Source organism: Mesocricetus auratus, unplaced genomic scaffold, assembly GCF_017639785.1.
Source record: "Mesocricetus auratus isolate SY011 unplaced genomic scaffold, BCM_Maur_2.0 Super-Scaffold_100015, whole genome shotgun sequence".
NCBI lineage: Eukaryota > Metazoa > Chordata > Mammalia > Rodentia > Cricetidae > Mesocricetus > Mesocricetus auratus.
This window is the reverse complement of record NW_024429198.1, coordinates 63,899,934-63,911,850: the sequence shown is the minus strand read 5'-3', so window position 1 is coordinate 63,911,850 and position 11,917 is coordinate 63,899,934.

Below are 11,917 nucleotides of genomic sequence, written 5' to 3'. Positions count from 1 at the left end.
CTGCTCTTCCAGAGGTCCTGAGTTCAATTCCCAGAAACCACATGGCGGCTCACAACTATCAGTAATGAGATCTGGTGCCCTCTTCTGGCCAGCAGACATATATAGAGGCAGGATGTTGTATTCATAATAAATAAATAAATCTTTTTTAAAAACCCTTCCCTTTAGCCGTTAGCCATATCACAGAGCCATCATGTCATCAGTTTGTACAGTCTTGACTTGAGTCAAAGGCCTGGTGGGCTTTTTCTCCTGCCAGTAGGACCCATCCACAGACCCAAGCTAGTCAGATGTGTTCAAGGATGGTCCTGAACATGTTTACATAAAGATGCGGGTCTATCAGCTTCCCTTTCTTTGTTCAAATCACTGAACACAAAATCAGGGGAAGAAGAACCATCCCAGGCCACCAGGTCACCAAGTCCAGCTAAAACTCCCAGAACTCCAGCCTCCTCTCAGCTCTGTGGGAGTCTTTTTCTCCGTGTGCTTTATCCCTGTGTGTGTATGTTTGTGTGTGTGTGTGTTTGTGTGTGTGTGTGTGTGTGTCTTGAGTGTGTGCGCACATTACCCCTTGGTACACCTCTGGGCATGGCAAGCAGTACCCTGGCTGTGTGTTCCTGCAGCTACTAAAGGTCCCTGTAAGAGACAAGCTCTGCCTACTTTCTCTCTCTTTCCTGCTGTCCTTCTGAAGAGGCAGGTAGATCTTTGTCCCTCCCCCTTCTCTTTCTCTCTGTCTCTCTCTTTCTCCCCTTGCTCCCTTCCCTTTCCCAACTCCCTTTCCTTCCCCCAATAAATTTCCAATGCAAGTTCTGCCTGCATGGCATGTTTGTCTCTCCCACGTCATGGGATCCACAAGGGTCCCCCTTGGGCAGCATGTCATATCAGTGTGTGTGTGTGTGTGTGTGTGTGTGTGTGTTTCTTTGTTTGCAGTAAAGGTCATTACAGGGTTTCTCTGTGTAGCCCAGGTTGTCCTGAAACTCACTCTGTAGACCAGGCTGGCCTCAAAGTCACAGAGATCCGCCTGCCTCCCAAGTCCTGGGATTAAAGGCCCGACTTTTCCTGACTTTTAATACTTTAATTGGCTGAGAAGAGAAACTCGATCAAGACCTCTAGACATAACAAAAGCATCTGCCTTCAAGCCTGATGACCTGAGTTCATCACCTGAAGTCCACAAGGTAGAGAGAGAACACTGCCTCCTGCAACCTGTCCTCTGACCTCCACACAGCTGCTGCATAGAAAGTATGTGGATTTGTGGGGAAATGCAATAAAACAGTTTTCTGGCAGCTGGAGAGATGACTCAGGGGTTAAAGGCACTTCATGTTCTTGCAGAAGACCTAGGTTTGGTGCTTAGCATTTACATGATGGCAAACAACTGCCTTAACTCCAATTCCAGAGGCTACAACTTCCTCTTCTGGCCTCTGGGGGCACTACACACATGTGGTGCACATACATACATGCAAGCAAAACACCCACACATGTAAAATAAAAGTAAAAACAAAAAGGTTAAAACCTTCTTTGATAAAAGTTACTTACAGTCAGGAAGTGGTGGCACAGGCATTTAATCCCAGCACTTGGGAGGCAGAGGCAGGCTGATCTCTGTGAATTCAAGGCCAGCCTGGTCTACAGAGCGAGTTCCAGGACAGGCTCCAAAGCAATACAGAGAAACACTGTCTCAAAAAACAAACAAACAAACAAAAAAAGCTACTTACTCCTCACTTAGGGCTACAAGGTAACTAAAAAGACCAGAACGTCTCTGCTGTTTGTTACTTTATATCTTTCTCTTTTACTTTGGATCCCCATTCTTGCTTAATGTACCTAAGTTAATCACCCAGGGAGTGTCTGTCTACCTAACCTAGCTCATCCTCTTCGATGCTGAAGGTACAGAGATATGTCATTGTCCTACGCCTGTATTCTCCTTAGATTCTAGGAAGTAAAGCCTGGTAGTACTGGGGCCCAAATATTCCCTGGCTAAGGGTACCCCCTTCATGATATCCATGATATCAGTTCCTCACCACACAGAGGAAATAGTTACCTCCAGCAACCAGCTTACAGCTTCCTCCGACTACCCTGCCAAGCGGGACAAAGATGAGGGAAAGTCCACCTTGGCTAGGGTTGTGTAATTATGCACCTCTCGCCTGCTCCCCCATTTTCTTTCTTTCTTTTTTTTTTTTCAAGACAGGGTTTCTCTGTATTGTTTTGGAGCCCAGCTCATTTTCTTTTATTTAAACCTAAAGCTCCTGTCAATATCCTGAAGACAAATTTGGGGTCATAGGGTCCAGTTTATCTGTCCCTTTATCTGTTGTGGTTAAATTCCGCTTTTCTGCTTTTGACCTGGTAGCCCCCTGGTCCAGATGAAGATGCCCCGGCCATTCAGGGAACAGCTGAAGACGGTCAGACTTTAATGACTTTTCTCTCTGACTCCAGACAAAGAGTATTGTTTGAGTCTGAGCCACCTGCCTAGACTTGCGGACCTGGGGAAATGTGAGGGCTCTGTTATGCTCTCACTCAGAGTGGCCCCACAAGCCCACTGAGGCCATTATGTCTTTCAGTGACTGCTTGGAGTGTCCTCTGCTGTCTTCCTCAGGGGACAGAAATCACTCAGTGGGAAACTGAAGTTCCCAGAAAAAAAAAAAAGGCTTTTCCTGTGTTAAACGCCCTGCAGGGCTGATTGAATGATTAGAGCTTCTGTGGTTGTGGAGACCTGGGATGTTACAGGTCCAGGGCCAATTTATCTTGGGCTATCTTTAACTTCCTAAATGGCCATTACTGTCCACTTGCGTGTGTGATCTTACGTCCTTGTTACTAAGAGGTAAATCCTTTTGGAATGCACTAACAGACTAGTTTCCACCAACTCAAAGGCTAAGAAAGTCATCAGATAACCCTTGAGGCTTACAGCAGAAGTTTCTGCTTTGATGTGACAGGAACACTCCCTGTTTCCTCCAATAAATATATATATATATACATATATATATATATTTAAAGTACCTCGATTCGTGATTTCCTTCATTCTGCTACTATAAAAATGCCACAGACCAGACTGGGTGTGGTAAAGTAGCCCATGCCTTTAATCCCAGCATTCCAGAAGGTAGAGGCAGGCAGATCTCTTTAAGAGTTTGTGGCTATCTCGGTCCTTGTACTAAATTCCAGGCCAGCCAAGGCTGCATGGTGAGACTCTGTCTCAATAAAATAAAGTGAAGCAAACACCCCCCCCCAATAACAACACAATCTTTATGAAACTTTCACCACACTGGCACATGGTATTGGGGGCTAAGCTAGCTCTGCTCCCAGCCATGGTCACTCACACTTGGCTACAGAATAAATTGTCTCTTCCTCTGAGAGCTGCTTTTGTGTGGGTAGCACAGAGGTTGGGGAGGTGGTGTGCTGGGGAAGAAAAAAAAAAAGATTGTTCCATCCGTATAAGCTGGTGACATGACCACTCCATTGTATGGTTAAGGGGAAGATTTTTATTGTCTCTACTAGAGAGAGAGAACAGCCAGAGGCAGCTGGAGGAGTCCAGAGCACAGAGAGAAAGAGATAGGCTGGACCTGGGAGGGAGGGAGGGAGGGAGGGAGGGAGGGAGGGAGGGAGGGAGGGAGAGGGAGAGGGAGAGAGGGAGGGAGAGAGAGGGAGAGGAAATGGAGACAGGCAAGTGTAGCCAAATTAGCAGGGTTACAAGGAGAATGAGTGGCTGGGGGAGGAATGCCTTGAGCTGAGGAAGCTTAGAGTAGGGGAGGAGGTGAGGAGAGTAGAATACCTAGCATGGTCCCTGACAGGCCGGGAGGAAGCCTGGAAGCCAGAACGAATGCTGATATTCTAACAGACACCACACCACAGGGAGCCATTTGTCCCTTACCTCTTTTGGAATTTTGGTAAACAGGAGTTTCCTTTGGACCTGACACCGTTCAAGTTTTACTAAAGAGAAGCCTAAATGTCCTTGAAAATTCAAACGAAAATAAACAAAATAGGGGAGGCGACAGGTTCCTTTGGGTGGGTCCAATAGGTGCCGTCCGTACACTGACTAGGGGCAAGGGTCCTGAAGTCTGGTGGATCTGGCTCAGCGCCGGTTAGGCTACGCAGCAGGAGACCTTCCCTGGGGAAAGAAAAGCATGGGTGGGAATCTAGCTCATTGGCAGAGTGAGTAACCAAGGACCTGAGTCTGGTTCTCATCTCAACAAAAATTAAATTTTTAAAAAAATTTATTTATTTGTATTTCATATGTACTGGTGTTTTGTCCCCATGTATGCCTGAGTGTGAGCGTATCAGATCCCCTGGAACAGGAGTCACAGACAGTTGTGAGCTGCCATATGGGTGCTGGGAATTGAACCCGGGTCCTCTGGAAGAGCAGCCAGTGCTCTTAACCCCTGAGCCATCTCTCCAATCCCCCCAAAATTAAGTTTTTAAAAAGCAAAATGAAACATAGAAGCAATATACCATAAAGGTCTATCAGGCAAATGAATTAATAAAAAAATAAAAACTACAGTCATCATCTCCTGATTTTGTTTTTTGATTTTTTTTCTTTTCTTTTCTTTTCTTTTTTTTTTTTTGGTTTTTCAAGACAGGGTTTCTCTGTGGCTTTGGAGACTGTCCTGGAACTCGCTCTGTAGATCAGGCTGGCCTCGAACTCACAGAGATACCACCTGCCTCTGCCCCCGGAGTGCTGGGATTAAAGGCGTGTGCCACCAGCCCCCAGCCCTCCTTTGCTTTCTTTTAAAGGTGAATTTCAAAACAGTATTTTACACGTATGTGTGCACATGCCTGAATGTACACATGTGTAGCACATGCATGCCTGGTTTCTGAGGAGGCCTGAAGAGGTTTGGGATACCCTGGAAGGAGAGTTACAGATGATTACAAGTTGCCACATGGTTGCTGGGACCTGAGCTTCGTTCTTCCGCAGAGTGGACATTGCCCTTAACTTAACTACCAAGAGCTATCTCTCCTACCCGGTTTGCTCCCTCTTGATACGCGGCTGTAAGCTTTCTCTGGCTGTCTGGCCTGCCTGACTGGAAGCTTGCCACGATCAAGCTCAGCCTGTTGCCCCCTACAAGGGAGTTCCCCCTGATTCATCCTCTTTAGACAGAGGAAAGAGCTGAGCCCCAAGTGACGTGAGCTCAATGCTCCCTCTTATGCTTCTTAACAGTGACCCGGGAGACAAGGCATCCTTGAGGGGAGCCTTATTAATAGGGATGAGAGACACTGGGAAGCAGAGAAGGTACACGGGCTGGGAGCCCTACGAGCAGAATTGACAAGGAGGCATCCGATTACATGCTGGGGTTATTACCTTGGGGAGATGGACTTGGACAAGCCTGCCTTTCCATTATGCAAAGAAAGGGCTTTTCAAGTAAATTTCCATTTAAGTATGAGTTTAGACCAGTGAAGATGGGGCCGTAATAGCTCTGATAGTCACCACAGCTATTAAAAATACATTTTTCCCCTGTGCTCAGGCTGCCCTGTTATCTTCTTATCATCTGTCCCCCAGAAGATGGTGACTTAACCCTGCCCAAGCATCTGGGAAGCAGGTTGATGTTGATCTCTATTTTCAACTTTTAAATTCTTCGACGTACACAGTGGATGAAATTCACATGGTTCACACAGCTTATTGACATGTTGGGGAATGTGATAAAACCTAAAGGTTGGGTTGGGGAAGGAGGTACATGGTGGGTTAGATAAAGCCCTCTGTTCGTAGTCGTTGTTGGGCTCTATCTCTCCTCGCACCATCTTGAGCTGCGCACTTGGGTCCTTAGACCTACAATCTGTTTTTAAGCTCAAGGCACACAAGCTATTGGTTCTGCTGCCTGGATTCCCGCCCCCCCCAACCCCCATGCAACTAGGCTGACTACCTATCCTTCGGGTTTCTGTTTGAACCCAATTTCAAGGAAGCCCTCTTAATACACTTCCCGGGGCCAACCTGGGGCCTCATGCCTGTAATAGTTTCCATGTAATAAAATCTGCTCCAGCCGTGTTCTTGGAATTCTTTGCTTCTAGACGGACTCTGCCTTGCCTGGAGTTGTCCTGCTGCTGGCACGCTGGTGGGCCTTGCAGAGCCTCAGCCAGAATGACGGGGGAAGCAGGGACAGACAGACGTCTAGCTGAGCTAAGAAGCTAACCTAGTGCCTGCTTGTGTCTTCGGGGGCAGCAAGAGGGGAAAGGTCAAAGCTGAATGGTGTCTTATGGCCGAGGTTCACAAGTGACATCACTCCCTGCCAGTGTAGCCTCTCCATTAGAGCAAGTCACAGAGTTAATGGAGACTCAAAAGCCCCGATGCAAACTCGCCTCTTGATTACAAAGTCACATGGTAAAGGAGCATATAACCGAGAACGGGAGGAACTGTGACCACCTTGCACCTAGACTAGCACTGACTGGCCTCTCTTGTAGATTTCTGCCAGGTTTTTCCCCTCCACATAGCTATTAAAACTGTTTTTTGGTTTTTGTCGTTTTGGAAGACCTTAAACTCCTGTCTCCACACGACTCTAAGTGCCAAGATCACAATTGCATGTCACCACATCTGGCTTGTGCTGTTATTCAGGCATCTGTGCTGGCCTGTCCTTGGGGTTCAGACAGGACACGCCCTCAGCTGCAGCCATTGACCACCTGTGCACATCGACCAGGTTCCCTTTCAAAAGGGCCCTGCCCACCTCTCTTCTTCTTCTTCTTCTTCTTCTTCTTCTTCTTCTTCTTCTTCTTCTTCTTCTTCTTCTTCTTCTTCTTCTCTCTCTCTCTCTCTCTCTCTCTCTCTCTCTCTCTCTCTCCTCTTCTGCTGCTCCTGTCCTCAGAGGCCAGTCTCCCCTTTCCCTCCCCCCATTTCCCTCACTTTCCCCCAGTAAGATAGTCTTCCACCCGCAGGGCAGCAGTGGTGGTGCCCCAAGCCTTTAATCCCAGCACTCGGGAGGCAGAGGCAGGTGGATCTCTGTGAGTTCGAGGCCAGCCTGGTCTACAGAGCGAGTTCCAGGACAGGCGCCAAAGCTACACAGAGAAACCCTGTCTCGAAACTCCTCCACCCAAGCTCTGTCACACGGTGTCTTTCTCTACCACCCTCCCTTTAAAAATCACAACAGCTTGTTTTCATTGTTTTTGGGACAGTGTCTCTCTGTGTATCCCAGGCTCATCTGGGACTCACTGTAGAACCCAGGCTAGCCCCCAGTTCAAGGCCTGCTTCAGCTCCCCAGATGTTGGAAGTGTAGACAGGTGCCATCATACACAGCCTGTAACTATTATTACCACAGGGTTCCTTGTGTGGTTGTTTATTGACTTTCTCCCTCGTGATGCAAAAATGTCCATGAATGTGGATCCATCTTGCTGTGCGATTTATTCCAAGAGCTTGAGTAGGTAAGCGGCTGTCAAATAAATAGACCACACACACACACACACACACACACACACACACACACACACACACACACACACACGCCTCAAGGAATTAAACAGCCCAAATGTCACAGATGGTGACACTGAGAACTGACTCAGAGACGTGTGAACTGAGTGTTCTTTCTTCCTTTATGGAGTTTAGATTTAGTGAGTTCTTTCCAGTAGCCGCCAGCTCCCACAGTTCATGGGCCTCGGGTACCTTGGCCCACACAACTGTCCTGCTGAAGAGGTTCTAATCCAGAAGACTGCCGAGCAGGCGTGATGAAGGGAAGAGCTCCACCTGCTGGCAGGAGCCAGGATCACAGCAAGAGATAGCGCGGGAGTTTTGCCCAGGGTCTCAGATGCCACCAACCTAGTGACTATGACACTGGAGGCAAACAGCTGAGGGATGTTTAGTTAAGCAACACACGTGGCTTGAAAAAGTCGGAACACAATATGAAAAGCTTGGGATGGACCTGGAGTGAGCTGCCGTGTGGGTGCTGGGAACCAAACCCAGGTCCTCTGCAAGGACGCCAAGTACTCACAATGGCTGTCCATTTTCCAGTCCAGTGTCTGAGTGTCTGTCTTTCCCCCACTCTAGTCCCCTCACCTTTCTTTCCTTTCTTTTCCTTCATTTGTTACTTCTTCCACTTTGTTCCCTTTAAAGAATTTTTTTTACTTTAAAGAATTTTCTCTCCTTTTATGGGCATAAGTTTAGAAATCATTTTTTAAGTTTTTTTTTTAATTTTATGTGTATTGGTATGAGGGTGTCAGATTCCCTGGAACTGACTTAGAGGCAGTTGTGAGCTGCCATGTGGGATCTGGGAATTGAACCCAGGTCCTTCCACAGAGCAGTCAGTGCTCTTAACCAGTGAGCCATCTCTCCAGCCCCCTCATTTTTAATTCTTTGTCTCCTTTTCCTTCCTTCCTTTCTTCTTTCTTTCCTTCCTTCCTCCCTTCCTTCCTTTTAAGACAGGTTCTCCTTTTGAATTCCAACTGACCTTGAACTCTCGTGGTACACCAGACTGGCCTCCACTCAGAGATGCACTGGCCTTCACCCGCGAAGTCTGGGATTAAAAGTGTGCACCTCCAGCTGCTCCTTCATCCAGACGCAGAGACCAGGGTCTACTACCCCTTTGTGTTTATACTTCCTGTTCAGCGTACTTCGATAACCAGCTTCTATAATCCCTCTTCTTTAATCTCTTAACCTTTTTTTGTTTTGAGACAGGGTTTCATGTAGCTCAGGCTGGGCTACGACTTTCTTTTCTTTTCTTTTTTTTCAAAACAGGGTTTTTCTCTGTGTAACACTCCTGGTTGTCCTGGAACTCACTCTGTAGTCTAGGCTGGCCTCAAACTCACAGAGATCCTCCTGCCTCTGCCTTCAAAGTGCTGGGTAGAACTGAAGGCGTGTGCCATCCCCTTCTGGCTACAACTTGCTTTGTAACGAAGGATGACCTTGAACTCCTGGTCCTTCTGCCTCTAATTCCAAAATTCTGGAATGACAGGCACGTGACAGCATTAATTCACTGTTAAAAAACCAAAAAGAGGAGGCCGGGCTGGACCAACAGCCTCCAAAACAATACAGAGAAACCCTGTCTCATAAAAACAAAAAAACCAAAAAAACAAAAAAAAAACCCAAAAGAGGGAATCATTGCCCTGTCTCCCCTCCCCCAGCCCCCCATTTTCAGGCAAATTGGGGTTCCAGTTTGCAATTGGGGCTTAACAGAGATGGAAGGAAATCTCGAAGTCACCTGGGTTAGCTCTGTCCCTTTACAATAGAGAGACTGAGGCTCCGGGAAGAGAGATTTTTTTTTAAGGCTAATCTCAGTTCTTCCAGATCTCTATCCGGGCTACTTCCAGAAGTGGTAGCTTTACTAGGAGAGACTTGAACGTCCAGTCTCGGTTCTTTACTCCGCAGTGTCTGCACAGCGCCCCGCCCCAAACCATGCCACATCCTGTTTGTAAGGATTCAGGCATTATCTGAGTGCATGCCGCCAGGTGACGGGGGCAGGCCAGCATAACGCCCGAGTCCTTACACTGTTTGCTTACAGAAGTACCAGGACCCCCTAAGCCTATGCCCCTCTCATTGTCACAATGAATCTATAAAACGGGCTTTTTTTTTTTTTTTTTTTAGCATCTTGAAAAGAACACACGGTCTGCTTCAGAGGACCCAATAACACTTGAAAACAACTTGTAAGTGGCATCATCTGAATAAGGAGGAATAGCGCCAGCCAGCAAGCTGGCTCAGTGAGTAAAGGCGCTTTTCAAAGAGCCAGATGATCTGAGCTCAGCCCCCAGGACCCACATAGTGGAAGGAGAGAACTGACTCCCGTAGGGGCCCTCTGACCCCCACAAGTGTGCCACAGCACGCACATACCTGTGCATGTACCCTAAAGACGCACAACGAGTTAAAAACGCAACAAAAATTAAAATAATTGTAATACTAGCTTAATGTTACAGAGATATAGCGGAGGAATACGGACACCAGGTGTCTAGGCCTTGGGGTCGCCCCACCTAAGCTGTCATCTGATTTTCCTCTACCGGGTGATGTGGAGACAAGGCCTCTTGGTGTTTTCGAGGGAGGTCAAGAGGATTAGCGATCGCGTAAGTCGAGATCTTCTGCAACGACCCCTGAGCCTTGGGGTCTGGAGCTGTGTTGTAGATGTACCAGCTGGCCCTGGGAACACCTGCTCTTGTTGTCTGCCTTTGGCTGGCTGTGGTTTTCTTTAGTGATCATCTCTATGGGTTGCAAAGAGAAGTTTCTTTAAAAGGTATTTCAAAAGCAGGCACAGAGCTGGGCGTTGGTGGCACATGCCTTTAATCCCAGTACTCAGGAGGCAGAGGCAGGCAGATCTCTGTGAGTTCGAGACCAGCCTGGACTACCAAGCGAGTTCCAGGACAGCCTCCAAAGCTACAGAGAAACCCTGTCTCGAAAAACCAAAAAGAAAAAAAAAGAAAAGAAAAGCAGGCACAGAGCCAGTGGAGAGGGTTCAGTGAGTTCAGGTACTTGCTGCCAATCCTGACAACCCAAGTTCAACCCCCAGGGCCTACATGGTGGAAGAGGAGAAATGGCTTCCCACAAGTTGTCCTCTGACTCACACACACACACACACACACACACGTAAATAAAAGTAATAAAAGATGTTTTGAATATTTGGGTTTTTTTTTAGATTTTATTTATTTATTATGTATACAACATTCTGCCTGCATGTATCCCTGCACGCCAGAAGAGGGCACCAGATCTCATTATGGATGTTTGTGAGCCACCATGTGGTTGCTGGGAATTGAACTCAGGACCTCTGGAAGAGCAGCCAGTGCTCTTTAACCTCTGAGCCGTCTCTCCAGCCCTGTAATAAAATATTTTAAAGCCGGGTGTGGTGGCATATATCTATAACTGAAGCATTTGGGAGGTAGAGACAGGAAGATTATGAGTTCAAAACCAGATCATGCAACCTGAGATTTTGTCTGTTCCCGCCCCCCCCAAAACTAGAAAGTTATTTTAGGTGAAATATGTTACTGTAAATTTAAATTTTATCATTAAAAATTAAATTATTTTTTCACACCTTATCAAAGAAACTTCTGTGAGTTCAAGGCCGGCCTGGTCTACATAGAGAATTCCAGGACAGCCAGTGCTACAAAGAAACACTTACCTCAAAAAGACCCCAAACAACAACAACAAAAAAATTCAACGAATAATAAACTAGCTCAAAAATTTCCTAGGTGTCTTAGTCACTTTTCTCCTGCATGGAAGAGAGGCCGTAGTCAAGTGAACTTACAGCAGAAAGTTATTTGAAGTTACAGCTTCGGAGGGTTAGAACCCTCAGCCATGATAGCAGAGAATGGCAGCGGACAGGCATGCAGGATGTTGGAGCATACTTGAGAGCTCACACCAAGATCCACAAGCAGGAGGCTCAGACTGAGAACTATCTGGGAACTGCATGGGCTTTTGAAAGGCGCACGCCTTTAAACCCAGCACTCGGGAGGCAGAGGCAGGCGGATCTCTGTGAGTTCAAGACCAGCCTGGTCTACAGAGCGAGTTCCAGGACAGCCTCCAAAGCCACAGAGAAACCCTGCCTCGAAAAACCCGCCCCCAGTGACACACCTCCTCCAACAAGGCCACACCTCCTCATCTTTGCTAAGGGTTCTACCAGCTAGGGACCAACCATTCAAACATACCAGCCTATGGGGGTCGTTCTCATTCAGACCACCACAGAAGGCATTTGTGAGCTTGTACTATACATTGCTATGCAGCACAAATAATAAAAACCCAGAGGCAGATATTGGGGTTCAAGCTAAAGATCAGAGAAGCAAAGCGGCCAGCCGCTAGAGAGTTCTCACCTCTACCAAGGCCAAGACCAAAGGGGCGATTCACGGAACCTCAGATTGCATCTCCAGACTGCACTGCTCCTCACCAAATCTCAGACTGCTTGACTGCTCTCTGAGACTGCACTGAGCTCCTTATATACTCTCTAGTGCTGGGATTAAAGGTGTGCGCTTTTAGACTGATTCACTCTTGTGTAGCCCTGGGTGGGCTTGAACTCACAGAGGTCCATCTGCCTCTATCTCCTGAGTACCCTGGGATTAA